A 10841-nucleotide genomic window follows, 5' to 3' on the forward strand; every position below is an offset into this window, starting at 1 on the left:
AACTGAAATTATAAAAAAATATCCTTATTATTCTGTTTCATTTAATGAAAGCCTGAAAGATTCTTTCCAAAATACTTAATTGGATCTAAATATTCGGTTTTGAATCAGCGATCTAAATCATGTTGAATCCAGATACTTTGACTCTAAATTTTTAGGTCACCCCAAAGCAAAAGATTTACTTGAAAGTATGACTACGTCTCAACGATAAATAGCATAAATCTGATTCAACTAAGTATGGATGGTCAAATGTGAACAGGTCCCTTCTTAATCTTCTCAAAAAGCAGTGTGATCAATAAGAACTAACTAATTTTCTTAAAGTTGGGAGTTGTAAACTTCATGTAATATATGGGGCTTTCAAATCGGGTTTTCAATCTGAATGGAATATAGGGAAGTTAATGAAAGCATCATGCAACTTTTTTCATGGTTCTCCGGCTAGATGAGATGAACTGTTACTGAATGTGAGAGTTTTTCTTATGCATTTTGCTCAACACGCTGTGTTGAAGACCAAAATGTTGCAAACAGACTTTGTTTTATTTGGGAAAAGGTTAAAAAAATAACTAAGTATTGGGAGACTTATCCTAAAAGTAAGCAACCAAAATGCAAGAGCTATTACACAGTGTTAGGGGGAACAAAAGATGAGTTAACTTTGACTAAATTGAAATTTTTTGGTTACATTGCAAGTTTTTTGCAGAAAATCTTACTGAGATATTACACCGGTGCCCCAATGATTCCTTTTCTTTTTGAAGATTAGTTCTTAACTGTTTAAATTTTAATGGGTTTAATTATAAAAGATATCCTTAGCAGCATCGTCAATGGCAGGCAACTTCAAAAATATAATTTCACTGAAAAGGAAAACTTTCTGCCATTTAAATGAAAATATATGGAATCCTGGATTAAATATTCGAAAGAAGTTTGAATCGATATTCTTTTCTGGACGCGATTGGTTGCATCAGTCCAGTGTCAATTCTTTCTTAAACAAAAAGCTAATCTTCATCAGATAAAATCTGTACTACATCTTATTCTTTCTACTTCAAATGAATGTGATCAAGCTTTCAAACAAATTTCAAAGTTGTTAGAGGAAAATTTATCTACTCTTTTACTCGCATTTAAAAATTTTTACGCTGGAAATCGTTTAGACATGTTTCATCTTGAAACCATCAAAGTTGGTGTAGATTAGAAGGTTTTTTCAAATGTTTTGACATTTATTTTTACGTTATGTCATGGGCAACCATCAATTGAGAGAGGTTTCAGTATTAACAGTAATATGCTCAGTGAAAAGAAAAGTCACTTATATCTCGTCGCACTATCAAGGATGGTGTCAAACAAAATGAAGGCTTACGAAATAGAAATAAACAATGAAATGATAAAGGCTGTTCGTTGAGCCTCGTTACAATATAATAACTATTTGGAGGAAAATAGAAAACTACAAGCAAAAGAAAAAGAAAATAGCGTGATAATGCTTTTAGACGAGGAAATATCGGAACTTAAAGAAAAGTAAAAAGTATTGAACGAAGAACGATGTTAAACATAATATGAGGAATTTATTACATTCATCAAGGAAGCTGGTAAATAAAGCGTGTACGCGAAATAAATGTTAAAGAATAAGCACTTCATTTTTTTCAGTGGTTGTATTAATTCTTTTTAATTGTTTTGTATTTTGTTTACAAAGTGTTGTGGTTTCAAAAAAATATATTAGTTTTTGGATTTAACTTGAAATTTGTTTTAAAAATGACACATAAGAGAAAAAATTATGCACAAATATTTACAATATCTTAATAGTAGCTACAATTCGATGGCAAAATCGTTGCAAATACATCCATACACCGTTAGTCGTGATGTTCAACGTTTTTGTCAAACAAAATCGATCAAACGCTAATCCTGGTGGTAGAAGAAAGGAAGGTTTTAAAGATATAAAACTATTTAGAAACTGGGTTATTCTTAAAACTGGTTAACAGTTTTAAGAATAACCCAAGTCTTTCGCTAAGGGAACGCGCAAAAATATATGGATTTTTTCAAAGTTTTGTTGCAAAAGTTAGAAACAAACATGGTTTTCATTCTTTTAAAGCACTAAAGTGCCCAACCGTTCTAAAACTCAACAAAAAGTGCATGAACCCGCGGCAGAAAGTAGGGGAGACCGGGGCTAGTTGGCTCGGTTTTTACTCCATGAGCTCTGTAGCCCTAACAGTACATTTTTTTAAAAATATTAAAGTGTAGTCTTAAAGAGTATGAATTAGGGTATCTTATAAAATTTGCATTCATTTAAAAAAAAAAATTCTTGGGGCCTTTCCGGACCCTCAAAAAAAAAAAAAATTTGCGCCAACTTACCCCACCACGGGGTAAGTTGGCGCAAACTATAAAAATGATTATTAATGCACTATTAAGTGCAAAATTAATAGAAATTTTTTTTAAATTAATTTTTGCAACAATTTTATCCCAAAATTTAATATTACTTTTAGCTGGTACCAAATATTAGTCCGTATAAAAGCCAAACAGTAACCCACCTTTTATCTGTGGAAAAAAAAACTAAACAAAATTTTTTTTTAATTTTTTTGTAAGAATAAATATTTTCAATATTGTTTAAAATAAAAAAAATAATTTTATAAAAATAAATATTTTTTTCCATAGTAAATGCTATGAGCCAACTTACCCCGTAAAAAATTTGTCAACTTACCCCGAAAGCTTTTTTTTTAATAAACAGTCTATAGATCCTGAAAAACGGCAGCTTTGAAAAAAAGGTCCGACTGGATATAGTAAACCAATTGTGACTGGAACTTTTACAATAATTTTTTTTTCATACGACTAAATATTTTCATTGTAAAGTAAAAAGGAAGCGATGTTCTATAAGTTACGTTTTTGTCCAAAAAGCGCATAAATCTCAATATCTCCCATGCGCATGCGCAAATCCTGACAATACTACAGTGAATGATGAAATGGTCAATGAGGAGGTTTCTGAGTAATTTTTGTCACTTTCTGATGAAAGGCTCTAAAGATAAACGCAGTTCGTCAACTTACCCCTGCGGCCAACTAGCCCCGGTCTCCCCTATATGACAATTTTATTTCTAAAAATTTCTGTATTATTGAAGACGATAAAACTTATATCAAGTACGACCATCAACAAACTCCTGGTGCCGTTTATTTTATTGCCAAATATAAAGGAAAAGCAGATAAGAAATTTAAATACAGAAAACATGATAAGTTTGCTGAAAAAGCTTTGATTTGGCAAGCTATTTGCAGTTGTGGTAAAAAATCAGCACCTTATATTTCTCAGTCCACACGTTCTGGTCAAATATATGTGAAAGAATGTTTACAAAAACGCCTATTACCTCTCATAATATCACACAATAACAGACCTGTGTTTTGATCTGATTTAGCTTCAATTCATTATTGTAAACTAGCTATGGAATGGTATAAAAAGAATAATGTGAAATAAGTGCCTAAAGCAGAAATCCTCCAAACTGCCCAGAATTGAGAGTTATTGAAAGGTACTGGGCTATTATTAAAAGAAAAATGAAATAAACAAAAAATCTTTGCAGAAACATTAAAGATATTAAAATATCATTTAAAAAAGCATCAAATAGTTTTGATTCTTATTCTGTGCGCAAGCTTATGGGTACCACTAAAGCAAAAGCTCAAATTTTATTTGATTCCCACAGGAATAATTAATTTTTTTTTTAATGTTTGATCTTCTTATATTATTGTATTAAAATTATAACTTGGTTCGAAATAAAATTGAGGAGTTCTTTTTTTTAGTTGTTTTTCTACTTTCACATTTATTTCGTGTACACGCTTTAGCAGGATATGTGTCAAATAAAACTTCTTCTTACAAAAAGCAATGATCGTAAGCAAAAATGAGGAATATGAAAAAGAAATTAGATACTTGAAGAGGCTATAGTTATATTGCATAAGAAAAAAAAAAAGTCAACAACAAATAATTGTAATTTTTTAACATAAATTGTTTGATCTTTATTTCAAACATTTCAGTATTTAATAAGATTACTTTTTTAGTTTACTCATTTAGTTTTTGTTTGTCTTTTTTAATCAATAATGATAACTTGTTTGTATTTATTCTTGAATTTTCAATACATGATAAAAAACATTTCCAATCTTAACTGTTACTTTTTTTTTAAATCTCGTTACCTTTTACCCTAGATAAGTCTGACAGATTTTCAATGCCTCTTGAACATATCCGTTTTAGAAATACCTTGGTTAAGCCCTTGGAGGGAGGGCTATAAACAGATTTTCAATGCCCCTTCAACATATCCGTTTTAAATATACCTTAGTTAAGCCTTTGGAGGGAGGGCTATATGATGAGGCTATATGTTCATGAAATCCTGATAAGTCAAACATTTAAAAAACTTTAGACATAATGAGAGCTTAGCTTAGTTCAGAAATTTTTTTAGTTAATTTTCTAAAACAATTGGAATATTTTCCTATATTGGGCAAAGGAGTATACATATATATATATATATATATATATATATATATATATATATATATATATATATATATATATATATATATATATATATATATATATATATTATTTCTGCTGTAGTTTTTAAAATTTTTTCGAAGAATAATTTCATATGTTGATTGAAGTATTTGATTATTTATTTTAATTTTTAAACAAATTGATTAGTTTATTACTCATTGGGGGATTATAGTACCTGTATTTTTAGAGGTAAAAGCGCTTTGGGGTTAATGGAGAATTTTTAATTTTAAGTTTAGGTGTTTGTTTTTAAGTTAGGTGTTTAATTTTAAGTTTAGGTGTTTGAATGCTGGAAATATCAGGGAATATTTAGAAAATTAGGGAATTTTGTCCTTAAATAACGGCGGCAACCCTGTTTATCAACACATAGAAAAGAGCTAGTATTATTAATAAAATCATAATGATAAAATAGATGGTTAGAATAAAATTTTGCATCTAAGAATAGTTCAATTGAGGTCTGCAATCTTAAATCATTAACTATACCGTTGTTTCCTGTATAACATAAGGAGATAGATCTGTACAAACAGTGTCCAGTTGATTGAGACCTGAGATATAGTTAAAAAAAATTAATTAATGAATTTATCTGAAAAAACAAGGGTAGTTTTGGGATAAGCTTAAAAGCAATGTGCTTTTATTTGATGACTTAAAAAAGAGTGGTGTTTTGTAAGTTGAAAATAATTGTTCTTGTTCTATAATATGGCAGCGTTAAGTTTTTTATTACTTTATTACATTAATTTTTATTTATAAATTATTTTACATTTACATTAATGGTTGATTTATATAACATTTCGTAATGTTTTTATCACAAACTTTATATGCAAGTATCCAACCAGAAGAATTATTTTGCTGTGAGCTCAGCATTTACATTAAGATATTTTTTTTGTAGTTATTTTTTTATTTTTATATTTTGTGTATCAACAACATCGTCATGCACTTGTGTTACTATACATAGAAACCGCAATACATAGTTACTTATATGAACTTAGTGGGTTTATTACGTAAGCCTATGAAAATACTTTTTTTTTAAGTACCAGCTGTTAGAAGCGTTTCAAATAAAACATGGAAATTTAAGAAGATAACATGAAATTTTATTTCTAAATTGACTTAATCAGGTAAATAAAACATGAGTTATTAATAATATTATTAAAACAACTCATCACTTTACTATCAATGTAGTATTTTTGAATGTACGATAAGTATGAACGAAAAAAATGTCATTCCATACATATCGTATGTCCAATGAATAATCAATTTGTTTCTTTTTTACTATAAAAGTAAATAATATTTTACTTAGATTATTTTACAATGGCACGACAAAAGTATAAAGAAAAAGTTTGTAGTTCAAAACGAAGATTTCAATATACAGATAATCAATTACGTGATGCAATTAATGCTGTTAAAAAAGGTATGGTTGTGTACAAAGCGAGCAAGACGTTTGGAATTCCTTATCAGACGCTTCGTGATAAAATATCTGGAAGAACTTCTTTAAAAGTACAACACTGCGGGTATGAATCAGTTCTTCATAAACAAATTTAAAACAAGTTAGTCAAATGGTTACTAACATGCACTATAATGGAATTTGCCATGTCTGTGGTACAGCTATTAGATACTGTGCAAAAACATTTGAATTCCAGCAGTATAAAAACACAATTTACTAACAACCATCCTGCAAAAGGTTGGTTTTATGCATTTCTTCGCCGTCACAAACAGCTCAAAAACAAGGTGAATACGTAAACCGAGCTAGAGGAGGAGTAACTGAAAAAACCATAAGAGATTGGTTTACTGAAATTCCGAAGCTTTTAGGAGAAAACGCTCAATATTTAAACGATTCGGTGCGGGTTTTCAATAGGGATGAGAGTGGTTTTTGGTTGTCACCAAAATCTTATTTATTAATTGGTGAACGAGGAAAAAATACATATGAAGAAAGTGCTCGAAGTAATAAAAAAAACATTACCACTTTATTTGCAGTAAATGCCAGCGGAACTTTTGCTCTATCATTAACAATTTTTAAATATGTTCGTCTTCCAAATAGATTTATAAATGCTGCTCCATCAGGATGGGGTATTGGAAAAAGTGAAAATGGTTGGATGACCGCAGAATGTTTTTTGAGTATATAACAAACACTTTTCATCCATTTTTAATAAAAGAAGAAATTTCTTTACCAGTTATATTTTTTTTTGATCATCATGCGTCACATTTTTCTATCGAACTTAGTGAGTTTTGCTCTAAAAATGGAATAATTCTTGTTGCTTTGTTCACAAATGCAACACATATTTTGCAGCCGCTCGATGTGGCAGTTTTTGGGCCAATAAACGCAAAGTGAAAATCGTTTTGCCGACAATGGCGCATTTACCATGAAGATCAAGAAATAAACAATGAAAATGTACCAAAAGCATTAAACTCTTTTTTAATCGATCCTTCTATGGCAAATAATATTAAAAGTGGTTTTAAAAATACCGGAATTTTTCCATTTGATGCTAATAGTGTTGACTACAAAAAAATTGTTCAATAATTATCTGAGTCAACTGTTGTTTCGGCTCCTTATTTAGAAGAGAACCATTCAAGTGTGACTTTATCAGCTTACTCTCCCATAACCTTTATTGAAAAGTGCATTGATTTTAATATTTTAGAGCAGTTTAAATTGGCTGACGAACATTTAGGTTGGAAAGGTGATCTTGAATACCTCCAGTTGTATCATTTTTGGAAATAGCCTTATCTGAAGCATATAAGACCATAATTTTACCTGATGAAATACAACAGGGTAATAAAAATCTATCAACAACTTGTAATTTAAAAAATGAGCAAGGGTATAACCGATATGGAAATGCCTGATTGCAATAATGCAGCTGTGATAGAACCAAAACCAGCTTGTTTCAGTTTAAAAATAGCAGCAGAAATAATAAATCCAATCGAAAGTGTTTTAATATGGCCAAAACAACCAGTCCAATTGTCCGAGCACAAAGTAGAACGTTTACCATCGGTTGTAACATCTGAAACGTGGCAGCTTATTCAGAAGACAAAAGTGCAAGAAAAGTCAAAAATAAAGGATGAAAAACTAAAAAAGAAACAATTAGCTGCAGATAATTGTAAAAAGTAGAGGAAGAAAGATTAAGAAAGAAACAATTGGCTATGGAGAAAAAGTTATTTAATGAAAAAACTAAAAAAATGCGCTTTAAAAGATTGATCAATTATTGATTTAAATTTCAGATTATTGATTTAAATTATTGATTTAAATTATTGATAAAAATTTCAGAGTCAATTATTGATTTAAATTTCAGAGTGAGAATAATTTTAAACTAACCCTTATCGTATTACATTGACGGCTGCAAAATTTCATTTCTAATGCATTTCTAATTTTTGAGTAATCTAATATATTATAATAACTTTTGTTAAACTCACAGTAAGTGTGGAAACGACCCTATATTAAATTGAATATTAAAATTTATATTTTAACATTCAAATTTAGTTTTTCCATTTCACATTTTAAAATGCTATTTTATGTTAATATTCAAAGTACTACTAAAGTTGCACTTTGAGGGAAATTTTAAAAATGTAGACATCTTTTTTGCAGTGAAAATTCAATTGTTGACATAAATGAGAAACGTAGAAAGCTTGGTTTACCAGGAAGAAAAGAAAAGATTAATCAAATTGAATTTGATCAATCTAAGAAGAGCACTCTCTAAAATAGCACTCTCTAAAAGGTATTTAACGATGTATGTTCATGTTGCTTGATTTAATACTGTAAAATCACTGTAGTGATAAAAATGTATAATAACTCTATCAATATATTTTGGCTACAGTTCATTGGAAAATACTTTCCAATGAACTTTGGAAACTTTAAAAGCTGACTTGCTTAAATTAACATACTTCTATTTGTACTGTTGTAATTATAGATACTATTTTAATAGTTAGCTGATGTAGTAGTGGGTGAAGATCAGAGAACCATTGATAAGCATCAAGATGCTTTAAAAGAAGAAATGAAAAAAAAGACGCCAAGCTGTGATATAATCAAAGATAAAATGAAAAGAATATGTGCGTAGAGGTAACTTTTCTGCCATGCTCATACAACTGCAGAAGTTCAAGAAGAATTCCCCCATTTTCGATTAAATATTTTTGTAGAATTATATAAAAATATTTTGTATCCCTTTTTCCATGCCATATTTTTTTACAATATTTCCATTTTATTACTTTTGATAATTATGAACAAACAAATATGAATTATCTATTATAAACATAATAACTTTAAAATAACTTTAAAAGTACAGTTATTTCTGCCGAGTAACATACATTTTAATTACAATTTTCAGCAGATGTGGTTTTGCTATATGGTATAAAAGTTATCAAATTAGAGTTGAAATTTCTAGTCATTTATGAGGCTGTGATCAAAGAAGTAGATGAAAGATGCAAAAAATGTTGTGAATATTCACAAATGATCACCAAACATTTAGTTTGTGTTAGTTTAGATCAAAGAAACATTAGACAATAATAAACAACGGGGTAATTTTTATGTACATTAGGCTTTTAGTTATTGTATTGTAAAAACAGAAGTGTTAGAAAAAACAGAATTGTGAAACTAATGACTGCTATTTTACTATCTTCACTTATCATTTATTTACAAATAAAGATGCTATCTTTTATACTAATTTTACTATCTTCACTTATCATTTATTTACAAATAAAGAGAGTGCTGTATTTTTTTATAAAATTGTGTAATTATTTATTTTTTAATACTTCCTAATATTATTATTATACTCAAAAAAGAATCCTTACAAATTCAAATAAATCAATATGGGGTTTTTGTTGATAACAATTAAAAATTAATGAACGGAGGGGAGAGGGGTCTCAATAAGCTTAGGGTAGGTGATAAAATTTTCCAAAAATCATTAAAAGCCCCCCCCCCCTCCTTCCTGCTTTTATTATGGACTCGAGAGTATGTTCTTTTTTCCGTTGATAATCAGACAGCTATTTATATTTGTTGCTAAGTTTTTCTAAAGCTGTCATTTTAAGTAGTTTCCTTATTTTTTCTGTTACTCTATACAGCATTTAAGGGACGGGGGCTGTATTATAAAGGTAGTTTATAATACATCCTCCACATGTTAACCTACATAAGTGTACATGTATCCATACAAGAAGACAAACATACATGTATTTTACATAAAATGGTGATTCGTTGAAGATTTAATGAGTTAGTATATTTGTTTGTTTTATTTTTGCAGGAATTACTACTTAGCTCAGTAATATTGCCAAAAGACGATGAGTTGAATATATCAGTTGATAAAGAAGTTTTAATTCATAAATCTATTTGCTCTTTGTTTGAAGCTCTCCAAGCATTGTTTGCTACAGTTTGGATATTAATTATTAAGTTCTTAAAAGTACTTTACAAAACATGTCAGTTTTAAAAAAAGTTATTTTTGCTGGTAAAGGAAAAGTAAATAGGACAACCGACTTTTGTATTGATGTTTATTTTACTTATAATGTTTATGTTTACAATTTATTTATGCTTATTGTTAGTGAGTTTGAATAAACTTACATTTAAATATTTGCAATATTTCAAGTTTTATCGTAACTTTTTTTAAACTTGGTTTCTACTGCATTGATTTGATTTTTAAAAATAGTTTTAACTTTATTATTTTAAAATTTTATAAAACTTTTTAAAAAACTTTGTTAAAATTTTTATAGCATTAAATTTTTGTTTAGTTTTCAAGTCTTTAAGTTGAAATGTTTTCCGATTTGTTACGTTTAATACTGTAGAACTTTTTTTATTGTTGTACAACATTTATGGTGCCCTTTTACTGTTTATTTGAATTTATGTTTATATTCTATTTATGTCCTTTTGTGCAAACGTTACTTTACATTACTTTGTTGTTATAAAACTTTACCGCTGAGTATGATTGACTTGCTTGACCATGTCTTTATTATAATTACAGCTATTACTAATTTAACACATCCTTAGTTGATTACAAGAATCAAAACAATATTCAAGTTACAAGATATTTTACAACATTAAAATATTTCATATCAATCTAATTAAAATAAATGTTGTTTACAAAAATATATTCAGTCTACAGCCCTTATTTTGACCATTAGTAATATTAAATGTATTAAGTGAATAAAATCAATTTCATTAACAAATATATCATTGTCACAAATTTTAAACAAAATTAATTTAAAACAGACTCTACAGTATTGGAGATCACTTTATTTATCATATAAGGCAAGATCATAGTTTTGTAGAAATATTCAATTTTTTTAACATAACTTTGGCAAAAATCACTTAAAAAGTGAGCACGATAACTATATAAGTCTTTTAATGCTGCAAACACAAAGTTACTATATGAAAAATCTGTTGAAG

The 10841-nt window shown here is 28.5% G+C and overlaps 1 long non-coding RNA gene across 1 annotated transcript; it reads left to right on the forward strand.

Moving 5' to 3' along the window:
• Nucleotides 1–5663: 5663 nt before the first annotated feature.
• On the forward strand, nucleotides 5664–9981 carry LOC136079535 (uncharacterized). Its single transcript, XR_010637997.1, has 2 exons — nucleotides 5664–7889; nucleotides 8061–9981. It is a non-coding gene; the product is annotated as an uncharacterized LOC136079535 (long non-coding RNA).
• Nucleotides 9982–10841: the final 860 nt, after the last annotated feature.

The sequence above is a fragment of the Hydra vulgaris genome, chromosome 04 (genome assembly GCF_038396675.1).
Source record: "Hydra vulgaris chromosome 04, alternate assembly HydraT2T_AEP".
NCBI classification, from domain to species: Eukaryota; Metazoa; Cnidaria; class Hydrozoa; order Anthoathecata; family Hydridae; genus Hydra; species Hydra vulgaris.